We start from the raw sequence: 19,251 nt of genomic DNA on the forward strand, positions 1-19,251 counted from the left end.
CCCCCTCTGGGGCAGCACCTTCGGCCTCTGTGTTGATTACTGACTGCTGCCTCTGATTCTAATTTATTGCTAGATTTGACAGTCAATAAAATTCAAGAAAAGATCATTTAGGAAATCTTTTCTTCCACAGCTCCAATCTCCTAAACCAAACAGATATGAATTTTTTTTTTTGAAGTTATACAAAGGAAAGCGAGCTTTCTTCCCTAGGAGCTTAGCAATAAAACCAAGGTAAGTTGGTTTTGTACCTGGAGTGGAATGGCCTTTATCATTTGTGCAGATCAAACAATAAACCCTTGAAGGAAAAGAGAAAGAAGACAATAAATAGGATGCAAATGATGCTTAAAACTCTCTTGTACTGGGCTCAGCCTAAGTGGCCCTCTGTAGTGTACTAAACTGCAGTGCTGGAAGTGACATAAATCACATGGCCAACCACAAATTTGGATCCCTGGGTTGGCCTGAAAACACACCAGGCATGTAAATAGGTGCCCAGGATCCTGATGAGCTCAAGGGCTGGGAAGAGTGATCATGGCATGGTGAAACACTGTTGAGGAAGCTTCTCTCTTCCTCATATGTTCTCTACCATTTAAAACAAAAGAAAACCCCATTTGTGCATCCAGAATAGCCTTCACTCAACAGACTGGACAAGTGGTCCTAATTCCAGGCTCTGATGTGATCTTTTCAAAGGTAGCAGGCCTTGTAGCCACCTCTTTCTTCACTATCGCCCAGAATAAAAACCACAAGGGAGCTGGGGATAGACGAATGCCCTAATACACTCCTGAGTGGTAATATCCTATTCAGAATGAGGTGCATTGAGGTTGTAGGGGACATAGCTTGTCTTTTGGCCAAGTCCACCCATGGACCTCCTCCAATGGTGGGAGAGACAGCACTGGAATCACACCATCCAGCAACCAAAGCCAGGACACCACCATTGATGGTTATCATTCCAAATGCCCCAACTCAGCTGACCTGATGGGTGATGCTGTGATGAAAAAGCTCTGGTAGAGGCAACATTCTGGGGTTTGGGAGAGCTACTGCCAGGAATGCAGAAAAAGATGGGGTATCAAAAATAATCAAGTTGAAAGAAAACTACCGTGATGGTGGATGGAACTCAGAGCACAGTTCTCTCAGAAAACCTCAGCTTTTAGCATAGATTGCACTGCAAGCCCTGTTCCTCAGTTTTACATATGTGCTCTTCTCACTGTATGCCACCCCCCAACTCCCCCTCTATCTTGCTTTATAGCTGGTCTCTATGGAGGGAACTTACTATCCTCTCACTCCATGATGACAGTACTTTTGGCAATGTGTTTGTGGGCGCTGGCCCAGTTTCAGCACTAAGATGAAACTACACGAGGCGCTTACACACAGCCGGTATGAGAGAGAACTGTGATGCCACAACACTGCCCTGGAGTGCTCTGCTCTTTCTCTCTTGAGCACATTCTCTCTGTTGTCCTGTTTGCTACTTCTCTGCTCCAAGTCTACAACTACTTTGGGAAAAGGTGCTCTGGCTGTCTCTCCCAAGGATGTTTGCATTTTAACAAGGAGTTGAGCTTCCAACAAAGGAAAGAACCCTAGGAAGCTAACACATGTAGCTTCTAGGAACCTGTGTGATGAAGTTTCTGCCCACTTCACTTAACTCCTTTTATGCCATCTCACCCTCACTCCAGTCACAGTGAGTTTTCTTAAGGTCCTAGGACAAAGTAGGCTCATATCACTGTTGAAAACATTGCAGGTACCAGTCCTACTCCACAGAACATTGTTCTTCCAGCTCTTCATCTTCCGGGTGTACACTTACATCTTTGCTTTTGCTTTAAATGGCACCACTTCTGAGAGGTCTTTCCAAACTACCCTGTCTACATAAGCATCCTACTTATTTCCCTCATAACATCCATGTCAACCTAAGACAGTTTAATTTTGTTTAGCTATTTGTTTACTTGTCTACTAAAATATAAGCCACATAAAAGCATGGACCATCACAACAGGGCTGTTGTTCTAAGCAGAGCTCATAATCACTGTCCAAAAGAGTTCATCAAGTACTTTTGGCATTTTGTATAGTTCTTGGCACATAGATGGTTCTCAGTGAATATGTTTTGATGAGTGAATGAATGAAAGAAGGAATGCTACATTTAAAGAACATCCTCTTACATGTTCCTTTATTGAAGGAAGGACATTAACAGTCTTGCAGCCCCTCTAATGAAGCACAGAAAGGCTATTCAATATAGGTGACAACATATGGTGTTGGAATCAGAAATAGAATTGGGGGACCAGCAGTTAGCATAATCGCTACGTCGCTGAACTCCCATGTAGCTGACCGCGGTTCAAGTCCTGGACATGGTGGCTTAAACTCATGCGGGGCATGTGTGCGTACATGCCCAAGATCCCAAGAGGAAAATGGAGGAGAAGGGACTGTGGCATGGCCATCCCCCCTGGGGGGTGATTTCTCGCTTTCTGTCTCTCTGTCTCTCTCTGTCTTCCTGGAAGGGCCCCCCCCCATAAGAAAAAACCCCTAAAAAAAAAAAAAAAAAAAGAAAAGAAAAAAAAGAAATAGAATTGGCAACCTGCCTCTGATACTAAAAGCACATTTTTTCTACCAGTGCATGCTTGAGAATGTCATGAAAATTTGCTTATATATCAAGATTTTATTAATCAAGTCATATTTTAAAAGTAATGGAGGAGCTGGCCCCTTGAAAGAAATACTGAGGTAAACCAATCTGCAAAATGAGCAAGAATTTAAAAATTTATAATTTGTGAAAACTCAGCTTTTTAGTCATTGAGGTAGTTGGGCTCAAGGTGCAGCTGTGATTTCTACCTCTAAAAATGCAATGATGAGGGGCCAGTAGTTGTTGTGGTGGTTAAGGTGTTGGACTCCCACATGGTTGACCACAGTTCGAGTCCCAGATCCAGTGATTGACAGTCATGCCAGGCATGTGTGCCCAAAATCTTTCTGGGGCAGAAGGGAGAAGGATTGCAGCATGGCCATCCTCGCTAGAAGGTGATTTTCCTCTCTCTCTCTGTCTCTCTCCAGCAAGCACACATGCCCTATGACAAAAACAAAAACAAAAAGCAATGATGCTTCTTTGTATAAACTGCTCAGAGGTGAATGAATTGTCTATTTAAATTCTGTGCATTCCTTTTCCAGGGTTAGATGCCAAATACAATGATCTTCTCTAAAAGCAATCTACCAGCCCCTATCATTTGAGAGCTGGTGGTAGCGATTTTCTTTTTTCTTTTTTTTTTTTTCTTTTTTTAATTTGGAAATTTCCCAACACCTTGTTAATTCAACTCTCTGGGAAAAAAAAGGAATCTTCAATTCACCTCCATAGGGGAGAATGATGGATGACTTAGCATGGCCTGTCCTTTAAGCAAGTCTTCTCAATCTCTATATTGGGCAATGATTCACCTTCACAGCACCTTCGTCCATTACTCTTCTCAGTCCCTTCCGTACGCCTTTCCTGTTGCTCCTTAGGGAGGCAAAATGGATGGCAGATGTTCTGTGAGACCTTGTTTTCAGAAAAGGGGAAGCAGCAGGAAAGGGGTGGCCTGAAGTTCCTGACCTTGGATGAGTAGCTGGAAGAGCACCCTGATGGCCTGTGTAACTCTGTGGAGAGATCAGCCACGACTAGAGAACAGCCTGTGGTTTTTCAAGTGAAAGGTGCTAAGAAAGAGGCTTTCAGCCACTAGAATGTGATCTTTCTGGGGCAGGGGTTTTATCTGCTTTGTTCACTGCTGCTACTTTAGTACCTACAGTGCCTGGCACATAGTAGGGACTCCAGGCACCTTTGTTGACTGAAGGAAAGAGAATCAATGAAATGAGTACATATACCTCCCACCAAGCTAGAGCAGCTTAGATGTGATGGACCTTTTTTGAACCAGTGGTTTATCCTTGCTCTGAGCTCACAGCTCCACTTATTATACCCTCATCTGGCTTAAGCAGAATAAATTCTGGTTCAAACCTCTTGACTGCACCAACTAGAGGCTCCTGGAAGGCAAGGACTTGGAGCTTTGCTTACAACAACGATCTCTTACCTTGGTCCCTATAACCGAAGTTGTCCAACCACATGCCCTAATTCAGAGTTCAAAAAAGGTAGTTTCCAGCAATGTAATACACTGTAAAGTTATATGTAATCCAATGTAATATAAAGAAGATTATGATGATAATAAAAAAAATTTTTAAAAAAGATTGCCTCACATAGTTCACGATCTACACTTAAAAAAAAAAAAGAAAAAAAAAAGGTAGTTTCCATGGCTGTATGATACTTTGCATAGAGCAGGCTTCAATAAACATTTGTGAAATGAGCATGTCTGGGCTTTGCCTTCCAGACTCACAGGTAGGATAAGGACACAGGGCAAAGAGGACCACAGTCTCAATGCTCTGAGTATTTTGCTGTGTGGCAACAGGCAAACAGTTTTAGGAATTTGTAGGCTAAGCAAAGAGGAAAATAATACAGTAGGCCTCCCCTTGGCTACCACTTAGAAAACTCCTGCCCAGTACCAGCCTTTGTGCTCATATGTGTTACATATTTAACAGGATATTGGATGGAACTTTTCCTGCTGTCCCAACATTGGCATGTGAAGCTGAGGCAAAGAGGCCTTATGTCTCCCCAGTCTTAGGGCACAGCCAACAGTTGAAGACAGACACCTTCCTCAGGGCTTAGCAAAACATAGCTAAACTGGTCTACCACCCCCAAGAATCATCCTACCAGTCTCACCAGCCTTCCCAGCCTAAATGATAATAAAAAAAATTTTTAAAAAAGATTGCCTCACATAGTTCACGATCTACACTTAAAAAAAAAAAAGAAAAAAAAAAGGTAGTTTCCATGGCTGTATGATACTTTGCATAGAGCAGGCTTCAATAAACATTTGTGAAATGAGCATGTCTGGGCTTTGCCTTCCAGACTCACAGGTAGGATAAGGACACAGGGCAAAGAGGACCACAGTCTCAATGCTCTGAGTATTTTGCTGTGTGGCAACAGGCAAACAGTTTTAGGAATTTGTAGGCTAAGCAAAGAGGAAAATAATACAGTAGGCCTCCCCTTGGCTACCACTTAGAAAACTCCTGCCCAGTACCAGCCTTTGTGCTCATATGTGTTACATATTTAACAGGATATTGGATGGAACTTTTCCTGCTGTCCCAACATTGGCATGTGAAGCTGAGGCAAAGAGGCCTTATGTCTCCCCAGTCTTAGGGCACAGCCAACAGTTGAAGACAGACACCTTCCTCAGGGCTTAGCAAAACATAGCTAAACTGGTCTACCACCCCCAAGAATCATCCTACCAGTCTCACCAGCCTTCCCAGCCTAAGAAGAGAGAAGGAGGATACCTCAGCATTGACTGGTAGGGGAAGTTCCTCCCTTTTCAAGGGAAAGGAGCTAAGTGTCACCCCCATCTTTTTTTTTTTTTTAGTTTTTGCTATAGGTTGCATATGCTCACCAGAAATGGAGGGAAAGTGAGAAATCATCCCTCAGGGAGCATGGCCATGTCACAATCCCTTCACCTCCAGTCTCCTCTCAGCATTTTGGACACACACTCACACACAACTGGCATAATTTTCAAACCACCAGGTGTGGCACTTGAACCACATAGCCAGCCATGTGGGATCCAATGCCTTAACTTCCATGCCATCTCCTGGGCCAAGTGTCCCCTGTTTCCCCCCACCATACCAAGTGAAGGAGGTGCTAATCAGAAAGACTAGAGGTGCCTTCCGGAAGGGGACACTAGTATTCACTCCCAACTGATAATGTGTCTGCCCTCTTTGATGTTGCCATCTAATGAGCAGAGCAAAGTAGAGATAATAAGTTCTTACGAGAGCTAGTGCCATCCCAAGAGTTTGGGGACACATTATGAGAACTCAGGGATTTCTGCCTGCAGCTTCTCCCCTGACAGGAGCCTGCTGGAGTGGTGAAACCAGCTACAGAGGGGCAGTTGTATAATGTGTCTGAAGAACAAGTATGAAAACCTCCCCTGATTCCAGGTACCCTGGAAAGAGGAACCTAGAAGTCCCCATGACTCCACAAAGCAGAACACAAAGGCTACAGGGTGAGCAGAGACTATGAGGCTGTCCAGGCGGCTTCTCAATCAGGCAAGGTGCTGGTTCCTGAAAACGGGTTGGAGTAACAGACCTGAACCAAGCAAAGTATGGCTGTCTCTCTCTGAGGGGCACACTGACTGAGGGGTTGTGTGAGCCTGAATACTGTCCTCAAGTCACCAACATGTCAACAGAGAATGGAAGCCAGAGAGAGTGACAACCCCAAATATTTCTCTTATTCTTCTTTCCTGACCCAAAACACAAGAGAAGTTTCAGCCTAGAGGGGACCAGGAAAGAAATGTTCCAGAGGCAGACCATGCATCCTCAATGCTACTCCAAGGACGGTGGGAGTTGGATGGGGAGGAGTCAAGCAGTACATCACACCTGACGTCCCCCCCACTTGCCTGCAAGTTCTCTGATCCCTCAATTTGATAAACATCAAAAGAGGGGATTTCAAAATTACTTTGAGGTCAGTCCTTTAAACTAGATGGACAGAAGAATTTTAATAACAGAAGCTGCCAGGAAATCATGGATTCTGCCCAAGATGTCATTAAGGTATGAGCTTAAAGTATATGCCCCAACAGAGGACAATTCAACAAAAGATTATTGAGACAATGAATGGAGAAAAATAAAACTGTCCACTGTTATAACTGCCTAATGAACTAGTCACATATATACTGCACTACTGCAGAGTTATCACAGTCCTATGAGGTGGTACAATCATTGAACAGATGAGAAACTGGGGGTTAACAAGGTAAATAGCTTGCCAAAAGCCATGGAGGAGTGGTTATCTACACTTTAAGCTTCTGCAGAACATTGCCTCCCCATCTTCTGCTAGTGCACAAAAGTGCTCACAGGCAGATGCTATTAAGGACTTAAAGCATGGCTTAGGATGCACAGCAATGGTTTAGGTCCTCCACTTCACGTCTTCAGATTCTGGGCAGATTACTTAATGTGTCTGAGCCCCACTTTCCTCTGTATAAAATGGGAATATACCTATCAACAAAGTATGTATTGTGAAGATTTGATAAGTATACTCTTGCATATGGCTTGGCAGGTAATGTAGGTATACATTAATTAATAATTCTTTCATCTCTTTCTATTTTCAGAGAGGTTATTGTTTTCGTTTTTGTTTTTGTTTTTGCCATAGGGCACATGCACCCACCAGAGAGACAGAGAGAGACAGAAAGACAGAAAGTGAGAAATCATCCCCCGGGAAGGGATCTCCCGCCACAATCCCTTCTCCATTCTCCTCTTGGGATTTTGGGCATGCACGTACATGCACCCAGCGTAAGTTTAAGCTATAACGTCCTAGACTCAAACCACAGTTGACTATATGGGAGTCCAGTGATGTAAGCATTCTGTTATCTGCTGGTCCCTAGAGAGAGATTTTTGCTATAGGGCATATGTGCTTGCTGGAGAGCCAGAAAAAGCCAGAGAAATAGAAAGTGAGAAATCACCCCTTGGGGGGATGGCCATGCCACAATCCCCTCTCCTTCATTCTCCTCTAAGGCTTTTGGGCATGCATGCACACACACTCCACATGACTTTAAGTCACCCAGTCTGGGACTTGAACCATGTTCGATTATGTGGGAGTCCAAGTGATGTAACAATTACAACACCTGCTGGTCCCTCATTCCTTTTCTTAAAAGCCTAGCTCAAGGTGCACCCTTCTCATGGGGTCAGCAAGTGACCTGGTGGTTAAGGTGCTGGATTCCCACATGGTAGACTTTGGTTCAAGTCCCAGACCCAGTGGCTTGAAACTCACCGTGTATGTGTGTGCCAAAATCCTGAGAGAATGGAGGAGGAAGGATTGTGGCATGGCTATCACTCTGGGGAGGTGATTTTTCATTTTTCCTTCTCTGTCTCTCTCTCTGTCTCTGTCTCTCTCTCTCTCATGAACACATTTTCCCTATAGCAAACCTTTTAAAAAAAAATGCACACTTCTGTCTTGACCTCCAACATCAGTGAGATCTTCTTGCTATACCCTTTATTTGCAGCACTCAGCATTTACTACAAACCACTCTGCATTTTGTGAGAGTTTCTTTGCATCTAATTATATCTCTCTCATTAGACTATTAGCTACTTAAGAGTAAGACCAAACTCATACTTGTCTGGATGCTCCATAGTATCTAGACACACACATGCAATGGGGACTCAGTTAAACCAATGCTTCTGCTGGAATATTGCCTTGTTAAACAGCTAGGAAAACCCAAAATATTTTGGTTTTTTTTTTATTATTTATTATTTATTTATTATTTATTTATTTATTATTATTTATACATTCAATCACTATATATCATTTAGATTATAAAGAGATTTTACCCAATATGATATATGCCACACACCAGGTGAGTTGAGAATTCTATACACAACATCATTGACAGGCAACAAACCATATGTGTCACACAAATGTCTTACTTCTCCATTTTTTTCCCAAATTTTTCTTACAGCACTCTTCTCCTCTCCCACTCTCCTTCCACTTTGTCCTCAGTGTCCATAACAATTTTCAATGCTTTTATGTCCTCCAGTCTTTCAGTGTCTACCATAGAGTGTAGACAATCAGTGTATGTTAAGTGGAGACATACGATGTCTCTGTTTCGTAGCCTGACTTGCTTCACTCAGCAATAAATCTTCCACGTTTGTACACTTTCTATCAAATGCCAGGGTCCTCTTGTTCTTTGTTTGTTTGTTTGTTTTTTTATTATTGTTTCTGTTTTTGTGATGGAATACTATTCCATGGAGTATATGCGCCACACTTTTTCAATCCATTCATTTGTTTGTGGATATTTGGGTTGGTTCCATGTCTTAGCAATCATGAATAATGCCACAATAAGTATAGTGGTGCAAGTGCTTTTCTGACTGAGCATTCGCCTTTCCTTTGGAAAGATACCCAGGGGTAGAACTGCTGGATCATATGGTAGTTCTATTTGAAGGTCTTTGAGAAACCTCCATATTGTTCTCCACAGTAGCTGGACCAATTTATATTCCCACCAACAATGTAGGAGAGTTTCCCTTTCACCACACCCCCTCCAGCACTTATCATTTTTTGTTTTTCGCCATTCTGACTGGGGTTAGGTGGCATCTCATTGTAGTTTTGATCTGCATCTCCCTTATGATGAGGGATATTGAGCATTTTTTCATATGTTTTTTGGCTGTTTGTATGAGAATTGTTTATTCAGCTCCTTTGCCCATCTTTTAATTGGGTTAATCATTTTCTTTTGGGTAAGTCCCTTGAGCTCCCTGTGTATTCTGGTTATCAGACCCTTATCTGGGGCTGATATGATATGAGTTAACAAAAAGTTTCTCCCATTCTGAGAGTTGTTGAGTCACACTAATTACTGTGTCCTTTGCTGTGCAGAAACTTCTTAATCTGATGTAATCTCACCTGTCTATTTTGGGGATTATTGCCTATGCTTTGGGGGTCTTGCTTAGGAAGTCTTTGCCTATAGGACCAGCAGTTGGCATAATGAATATGTCACTGGACTCCCATGTAGTTGACCCTGGTTCAAGTCCTGGACCCAGTGGCTTGATCTCACGCTGGACGCATATGCATGTGTGCCCAAGATCCTGAGAGGAGAATGAAGGAGAAGGGATTGTGGCGTGGCCATCCCCCTGGGCGGTGATTTCTCTCTGTCTCTCTGTCTCTGTCTTTCTGGCGAGTGCATGCACCCTATAGCAAAAAACTCTCAAAAAAATTTTTTTAAAAGGAAGTCTCTGCCTACCCCACTGTGTCCCAGAGTTTCTCCAGTGTTTTCCATCAGTATTCTATAGTTTGTCATCTTAAGTTTAGATCTTTGATCCACTTTCAATTGATTTTTGTTAATGGTGACAGATAGGGGTTTAGATTCATCTTTCTGCAGGTGGATACCCAGTTTTTCTAGCAAGGTTTTCATTTTCCCACTGGATTGACTGGTACCCTTTGTCAAAGATCAGTTGGCTGTATGTTAGGGGTTATTTCTGGGATCTCTACTCTGTTCCATTGGTCCTTGTGTCTGTTTTTGTGCCAGTATCATGCTCTTTTGATTATCACAGCTTTGTAATATATGTTGGGGTCAGGAAGTGAGATGCCATCCACTCCACTCTTTTTGCATAGGATTGCTTTGGCAATAGGGGGTCTTTATGATTCCAGACAAATTTTGTGACTGGTTTTTCTAGATCTGTGAAGAATGTCTCTTGTAATTTTTATAGGGGCTGCATTAAATATGTAGATTAATTTGGGTAGGATTGCCATTTTGATTATATTAATTCACCCAATCCAGGAACATAGGATGTCCTTCCACTTTTTTGGTGTCATTTTCTACTTCTTTTTAAAGATTTTCATAATTTTTCTTACAGAGGTCTTTGACTTCTGTGGTTAGCTTTATTCCTAGGTATCTTATACTTTTTGAGGTAAATGGGATTACTTTCTTCAGTTCTGTCTCTGTTCATGTTTGTATATAAAAATGCTATAGACTTTTTAAAGTTAATTTTATATCCTGCATGTATTGCTTTAAGAAGTTTTTTCGTAGATACTTTTGGGTTTTCTATGTATACAATCATGTCATCCACAGGCAGATAATTTTGACTCTTCTTTCCCTGTTGGAATGTCTTGTTTCATTCTCTCATCTGATTGCATTGACTAGGACCTCCAGTACTATATTGAATAGGAATGGAGAGAATGGGAAGCCTTGTTTTGTACCAGTTTTTAGTGGAAAAGCTCTTAGCATTTCCCCATTCAGTATGTTAGCTGTAGGTATTTCCGAGATGGCTTTTATTATGCTGAGAAACAATCCTTCTATGTGGATTTTACTGAGGGTCTTAATCATGAAGGAATGTTGTATTTTGTTGAATGCTTTTTCTACATCGATCGAAATGATCATATGGTTTTATCTTTCTTTCTGTTAATATGGTGTATTACATTTATGGTTTTGCATATGTTGAACTGCCTTGCATCCCCAGAATAAAGCCTACCTGGTCATGATGAATAATACTTTTTATATGCTGTTGAATATGGTTAGCAAGTAGCTTGTTGAGAATTTCTGCATTTATATTCATCAGAGATATAGGTCTGTAGTTTTCCTTTCTTGTCGTATCCTTATCCGTTTTGGGAATGAGAGTGAAGGAGACTTCATAGAATGAATTTGGATGGGTTCCTTCCTTTTGGATCTCTGGAAACAGTTTGAGTAGAATGGGGGTTACTTCTTTAAAAGTTTTGTAAAGTTCAGCAGTGAAGCTATTGGGACCTGGACTTTCCTTTGTTCAAAGGTTATTTATTACTGATTCAATCTTATTACTTGTTATGGGGCTATTCAGGCTTGTTACAGGTCTTTCTATGTACTCCTGAGTCGATCTTGGTAGATTGCATGTGTCCAGGAATTTTTCCATCTCATCCAGGTTTTCTTCTTGTTGGTGTATAGTTGCACATAGTATCCTCTAATGATATTTTGTATTTCTATTATGTCTGTTATAATGTTGTCTGTTTTATTATAAATTTGATTTATCTGGATCCTTTCTGTCTTCTTCTCAATTAGTCTAGCTAATAGCATGTCAATCTTATTTATGTTTTCAAAGAACCAGCATTTGCTTTCATTTATTTTCTATATAGTTTATTTTCTATTTCATTTATTTCTGCACAAATCTTTATTATTTCTTTTCTTCTGGCATTTTTTTTTTGATTTTTGTTGTTGTTGTTGTTTTTCCAATTCCCTGAGGCATGATGTTAGGTTGTCCTTTTGCCACCTTTCCATCTTTTTCTTATGTGCACTAATTGCTATGAACTTTCCTCTTTTGATTTCATTCTTAATCTCTTTAGTAATTATGAAGTTATTCAGAAGTAGGTTATTTAGTTTCCATATACTTGTGCATTTTTGAGGGTTTTTCCTGAGATTAATATCAAGTTTAATTTCATCATGGTCAGAGAAGATGCTGGATATAGTTTCTAAATCTTTGAAACTGTAAAGTTTGGTTTTGTGTCCTATCATGTGGTCAATCTTCAAAAAGGTACTATGTGAGGCTAAGAAAAATGTCTATTTTGTGGGTTTTTTTGGGTGGAAAGTTCTATAGATGTCTGTCAAGTCCATCTGATTTATGTTATCACTTAGGTCCTGAATCTCTTTGCTTATTTTTTGTCTCATTGACCTGTCTAAAGGAGATCATGGGGTGTTGAGATCTCCAATTAGTGTGTTACAGTCTATCTCTCCTTTTAGATCTAGCAGTCTTTCCTTTACATATTTAGGTGCTCCTGAGTTGGATGCATAGATATTTATAAGCATTATGTCTTCTTTGTTTTTCTTTTTCTTTGTTTTTCTTAACAAAAAGTTTATTATGAAAATGTACATGACCTGATTTTTACATCATAGTATAACAGGCCCGTTGACAAGGGGGCATGGGTTTTTCTGTTGAATAGCCATTATTTATACTCATTCCAAGGCTTCTAACATGATGATACTATTTCCTTGTATTACCACCATTCCAGTATTGTTCTGTTGCCCACTAGTTGCCATCTCCACACATTCATCTATCACAAGATTCATAAATGGATCAAATCCCCTCAGTATTCCTTGGACATGTTTGCCACCACTTAATTTCAATGATAACTTCTTGTCTATAAATTTTTTCAATTCAGGAGGGTGAGCTTTGCTCATGGTACCAACTTGGCGGGCTCAGAGATGCCTTTGAATGGAATTCTCAGCCTCTTCCATAAGCATTATATCTTCTTGATGAATTAGTCCTTTTACTACTATATAATGCCTTTTTTATCTCTTCTTATGGTTTTTGTCTTAAAGCCTATTTTGTCCGAAATCAGTATAGCAACTCACTCTTTTTTGATTTCCATTTACATGGAATACCTTTTTCCAGCTCTTTACTTTTAATCTATGTATGTCTTTATCCATGAGATAGGTTTCTTGTAGGCAGCAGATGGAGGGGTTCTGAATTTTAATCCATTCAGCCAGTCTGGGTCTCTTGATCAGAGAATTTAATCCATTAACATTCCACGTTATTATTGATATTTCCAGACTTGTCTCTACCACTAAGTTGGCCATATTCTTGGTTGTTTTTTGTTCTTGAAGAACTGGTCTGGAGTTGGCAAATTTTTTCAGGTTTTGTTTATCTGAAAATGTTTTTAATCTTTTTTTCTTATATGAAGGATAATTGTGCCAGGTATGGTATTCTTGGTTGAAACTGTTTTTTATTTAACACTTTGAATATAGTTCCCCATTCTCTTCTTGCTTGCAGTGTATCTGATTAGAGGTCTGGTGTTAGCTGATGGGATAGCCTTTTTAAGTGACTTGACATTTCACTCTTGCCAATTTTTTTTCATTAATTTATTTTACATTCATTCCCTGAGCATCATCACAGCATTCAAAATGTGATTTCCCATCCAGAATACACTGTATAGTGGCTTAATCATACATGTTATCATCGACAAATAATTTTCCATTTCTTGTTTCATATATATATATATGCATATGTATTTTCCACCTATTTCTCACCCTCTGCCATTTCCCACCCTCCTCCCACACTGTTTCTGGTGTATACAGTTGCTTTCCACTCCTTCCCCCATCCCCATTTTTATTGATTCACAAAATATCCTTAGTATCTTGTCTTTGTGTGTGGTTTTGGCCAATCTGGCTATGATGTGCTGTAGGTAGGATCTTCTTAGATTGATTCTATTTGGGGTTCTTTGTATTTCTTGGGTCTGAATGTTTGAGTGTTTCTCTAGACTTGGAAAGTTTTCTTCCAGGATTTCATGGAATAGATTATCAATAGATTATTAGTTTCTTCACCTTCTGGGATACCAATTATTAGAATATTTGGGCATTTCAAGTTATCTAGCATTTCTCGTATATTATCATCATTTTTCTTGGTCATTTTCTCAGTTATTTTGATATTTTTTTCTAGGTCAGAGATTTTGTCTTCTACTTCCAAAATTTGATCTTCTGCATGGTCTAACCTGCTTTTAATACTTTTGAGGGAGGTTTTGATTTCCTGTATTACAGCCTTCATGTCTAACAGTTCCTTTGATTCTTTTTTAAGGTGTTCAGTTCTTCTTTCATATCGTGGAAGGACTTCCTCATCTCTTGGAGTTCAATGTCTCTTTTCTCTTGCATCTAATAGAATTTTGTTACCACAAATATTCTAATTTTTTTTCCTGACATTCTGGTAATATCCTCTAATTTTCCCCTACTTGGAGATAAGTTACAGTGTTCTCTTGCTAGAGATGTATTACTTGATTCTGTCATTCTTGAGGCTCTTCTCTGATTTTTAGTCATTTAGTAATGTATTCACTTTTGGCTAATTTGTTGGAGAAGGAGTCTGTAACTGTGAGCTCGTGTGTTTCCCTTTGTTGTGAAATAATTCAGTGCTATTTTATCCCTTCTACTATGTCCTCCAGGGTGGTAACCACTGGAGGAGTTTTGAAATCAAATTTATGAAGGGGAGTTTCACTCTTTCTACAACCGGTACAGTGAAGGGCAAAGAATTCTCTAACTCACAATATTCAGATGTTTGGCTACTATGCACCTAGATTTCTCTAGGCAATGGGTAAAGGCTAAGCAGTAAAATAAGAAAGTAAGGTAAAAGAAAAAGAAAGGAAACATAAATAGAAAAAAAGCAAAGGAAAAGGAAGGAAAGAACTAGAACAAAAAGAGGAGGAACAAGCAGAAAACGCGTGGCAGGAAATAAAATTGAGTCAAAAATGGAAAACTGCTGGCACACTTGTGCACCACACGAAAAGGGCAGTAGAGGCAGAAATGGAGATGCCTGCAAGGATTCTGTCCTAGGTGAGGGAAGAAGAGACAAATTAGCAAGAGAACAACACAAGGAAGGGGACAGAAATCTGTTTTTTAAAATAGGAAAAAAGTTAGAAGGGACAGAAAAGAACAAGAGAGAGAGAGAGATTTTGCCTACCTGACTGGCAATGGGAACTGGAAGGAGGTGGACCCTGACTGGGGGGCTTCACAGCCATGAAATTGAACCCAGAAAGGGTGGCAGAAGCAGAGATGGAGATGACTGCAAGCAAGATTCACTTTTTAATAAAAATGGCAACATACCCTAAATGAGAAACATTCTGTAAATTAAGATACCAAATAAGTTGTTAAAACTATTGTTGCATTAGTAACAAAGGAAGAAAAAGAAAACAGCTAGAAAAAAAAAAGTTTATGAAGAAATGATGATAATAATACTGATAATAACAACTATTTTCCTGAGCACTTACTCTGTATCAGATGTGATGTTAGGTGCTTTAAATGTATTCTCTTATGGATTCCTTCCATCAGTTTTGGCTAACAGGTTTGTTTGTTGGTGGGTTCATTTGTTGACTTTAACATGTATGAAAAGCTCAACAGTGCAGATATTGTTGAAAGTATAAACTACATATATACAAAAATCTATAGCATTTCTGCACATCAACAGTGAACAGACTGAGGTAGAATTAAAGAAAGCAATCCTATTTACAAAAGCCACAAAAGAAATAAAATATCTAGGAATAAACCTAAACAAAGAATCAAAGACCCCTACAAGGAAAACTATAAAAAACTTTAAAAAGAAAATGAAAGTGATACAAAAAAAGTGGAAAGACATCTCATGTTCCTGGATTAAAAGAATTAATATAATCAGAATGTTAATCTTACTCAAATTAATCTACACATTTAATGCAATCCCAATCAAATTACCAGAGATACGCTTCACAGATCTAGAAAAAACAATCACAGCATTTGTCCGGAATCATAAAAGATCCCGTAGTGCCAAGCAATACTGATCAAGAAGATCAAAGTAGGAGGCATCTCACTCCTTGATGCAAAAATAAATTACAAAGCTGTGGTAAGCAAAACACCATGGTAATGGCACAAAAACAGGCATATGGACAAATGGAACAGAAGAGAGATCCCAGAAATAAATCCCCAAACATACAGCCAACTGATTGTTGACAAAGGACACATGTCAATCCAGCAGAGAAAAGAAAATATCTTTAGGAAATGGTGCTGGAATAACTCAGTATGCACCTGCAAAAAGATGAAACTAGAACCCTCTCTCTCAGCATTAACAAAAATCAACACAAAATGGATCAAAGATCTAAACCTAAGAGCTCAAACTATAAAACTACTAGTGGATAATGCAGGGAAAACTCCTGGAGACATCAGAGTAGGCAAATACTTCTGAAATAAGACCCCTAAAGCACAGGCAATAATTCCAGAAATAGACAAATGGGACTACATCATGTTAAAAAGCTTCTGCTTAGCGAAAGAAACGATAGTTAGCATGAACTGTCAATCCTTGGAATGGGAGAATATATTTGCAAACTATGCCTCAGGCAAGGGGCTGATAACCAGAATATACAGATGGGCAAATAAGCTGAACAGACAGTTCTCCAAGGAAGATATATGAACAGCTAAAAAGCATATGAAAAAATGCTCGACATCCCTTATCATAAGGGAGATGCAACTCAAAACCACAATGAGATACCACTTAACCCCAGTCAGAATGGCTAAGATTAAAAAAAAAAAAATTAAAGAATGGTAAGTGCTGGCAAGGTTGTGGAGAAAAAGGAACTGTTGGTGGAAATGGAAATTAGTAAAGCTGCAGTGGAGAACAATATGGAGGTTCCTCAAAGACCTACAAATAGAACTGCCATATGACCCAGAAATTCCACTCCTGGGTATCTATCCAAAAAATAGGAGAGCACCCAGTAGGAAAAGTGCTTACATATCCATTTTTATTGCAGCATTATTCATAATTGCTAAGACACAGAACCAACCCAAATGTCCACAAACAGATGAATGGATTGAAAAAGTGTGGCACATATACACTATGGAATACTACTCAGCCATAAAAAAAAAATAACAAGACCCTGGTATTTGATAGAAAGTGGGTTAATATGGAAGATGTACTATTGAGTGAAGCAAGCCAGACTATGAAAGAAAGACATTGTACGTCCTCACTTAATAGACATTCTATGGCAGAATGTCCACATTCTATGGCAGAAACTGAAAGACTGGATGATACAGAAGCATGGAGAATGGTTGCAGATACTTGAGACAGTGTAAGAGGAAGAGGGGTGATGAAGGAGGGTGAGAGGAAGAGAATCAAGGAGAAAAATAGAGAGACAAAGCATTTAAGGGACAAAGAAACAGAGGATTGTCTGTTGATGATAATGTGTATGATAATATCTTTAACTGGACTGGTGTGCAGTGCAGTCATGCAGGGAAAGTAATTTTACAAACTGTGGTGATGTACAGTGATTAAATGTAGAAAATAAATTTAAAAATAAAAGAAAAAGTGTATACAACATGTCTTTTCTCATTTAGACTTTATTGCGAAGACTTTACTTTTCAGTAAATGGCATATGGTAAACACTAGTGTACCCATTGTATGGGTAGAAAATGAGGCACAGACAGGTTAAATATATTGCTCTAAGTCACAGAGCTAACATAAAATATCTAAGATTCAGATCCTTGAAGTTTGTCTATAAGGCAGTCTAACTCCTATGCTTCAGTGCTAACAAAACAGGAATCTTGCCTAAGTGTAAGTAGCTAATAAATGTCAGTTTGGATCATTTTAGATAGCTCCAATATATGGTAGCAGAAGCAGGTCTGCAAAGCAGCAGTTCATAAAAGTTGCTTCAATCTGTGGGTCTTTTCAGTAGGACAGAAAGAGTTCATGGGTCCCACCTCTAACCACTTGTATTTGTCAACCAAATGAACTCTTTTAAGGTTTAGTGGAGAAAATGGTAAGGCTTTGAATAGGACACTAAGGAAATATTCTCTAGTTTCAATGACTATCAAAAATCAGTTAACATATGGGACCAGCATATGGTGTAATGGTTACATTGCTGGACTCCCATGTAGTCCACCACAGTTCGAGTCCTGGACCCGGCAGCTTAAAACTGATACTGGGTGCATATGTATGCATACTCAAAATCCCAAGAGGAGACTGGAGGAGAAGGAATTGTGGCATGCACCCCTGGGGGGGTGACTTCTCACTTTCTATCTCTCTGTCTCTCTCAGTCTCTCCAGCAAGTACATGTGCCCTATAGCAAAAATCTCTCTTAAAAACTAAAATCAGTTAACATATACCACCAGAAGTTAAATGTGATCGCTTCAGGAGCAGTCCTTGACACCCTTCTCACACCTCCAGGGGCTCAGTACCTTTCTTACATCAGCTATCTTTCTCTCTGGGTGAGCTCACAGTGTGACTTTCCTAACCTGGTAATCTATATCTCTGAAAAGTGTGCTCACCTGACAGTTATCATAGGGTTAGTGGATCTATCCCAATGGCTCCAGTGGCCTCTGATTCACCAGTGACAGGAGTCCTTCCATAGAACCCAGTTCCACAGAGCCCAGTCCAGCACTTAATGACCAAAGCAGTTTGTTGTGAGCCAGCAGAGAAAAATCAGAAGGGCCAGTAACCCAAACTGGGCTGATTAGAAACCCCGCAAGAGAAGCAGGCCTGATATGCAAGATGACATTTCAACTAATTCACATTACTACAATCATCAGACAAGTCTCCAATCTCTCCCAGATGATCTGTCCTGGTCTCTCTTGGGAAATACTGTACCCTGTTCTTGCAGTGCTCAGGAAACGAGTTCCAACCTTTCAGAAACTCACAGTCTGTAGCCACTTGGATTCTTCAGAAACATGATGATTTAACTTCCATATAACTATTACAAATTTGTGTCAAATAAGGTACAGAGGAAATTCTTTCTGAGAATCTGAGAAAAGCTGCATTCTTTGCTCCACTAATCTTTTTTTTTTTTCCCAAGAAATTTTTGCTATAGGGTGCGTGTGCTTGCCAGAGAGACAGAAAGAGACAAAAAGTGAGAAATCACACCCCAGGAAGGATATCTATGCCGCAATCCCTTCTCTTCCATTCTCCTCTTGGGATTTTTGGCACACACACACACCTGCTTGGAGTGCGTTTTAAGCTGCCAGGTCCAGGACTTGAACTGCAGTTGACTATGTGGGAGTCCAGTGACATAACCATTATGTCATCTGCTGATCCCACTAATCTTAACAGAAGGGGTGAAAGGTGTCCAACAGGACCATAGGCTAGTTCATTTTTCTAAAAGGTAAACACAGGCAGGTCACTGGATGTCCTCACAGGACTCACACTTAAGTTCATATATTGCTCTTTGATGACTGCACTGACAAAAATCTATTCATTTATGAGGGAAACACCTCTCCGAGAAACCTAACACAAAAGCAGTTTTTTCTTTTTCTTTTTTCTTTCTTTCTTTTTTTTTTTTTTTT

At 39.8% G+C, this 19,251-nt stretch overlaps 1 protein-coding gene and 1 pseudogene across 2 annotated transcripts in view; both read right to left on the bottom strand.

Moving 5' to 3' along the window:
* Positions 1–19,251, bottom strand: part of SLC8A3 (solute carrier family 8 member A3) — a 161,968-nt gene that overhangs the window by 117,444 nt on the left and 25,273 nt on the right. The window lies entirely within an intron of this gene.
* On the bottom strand, positions 12,391–12,648 carry LOC114006025 (small nuclear ribonucleoprotein G pseudogene; annotated as a pseudogene).

The sequence above is a fragment of the Tupaia chinensis genome, unplaced genomic scaffold (assembly GCF_000334495.1).
Source record: "Tupaia chinensis unplaced genomic scaffold, TupChi_1.0 Scaffold145367_1, whole genome shotgun sequence".
In the NCBI taxonomy this organism is placed as follows: Eukaryota; Metazoa; Chordata; class Mammalia; order Scandentia; family Tupaiidae; genus Tupaia; species Tupaia belangeri.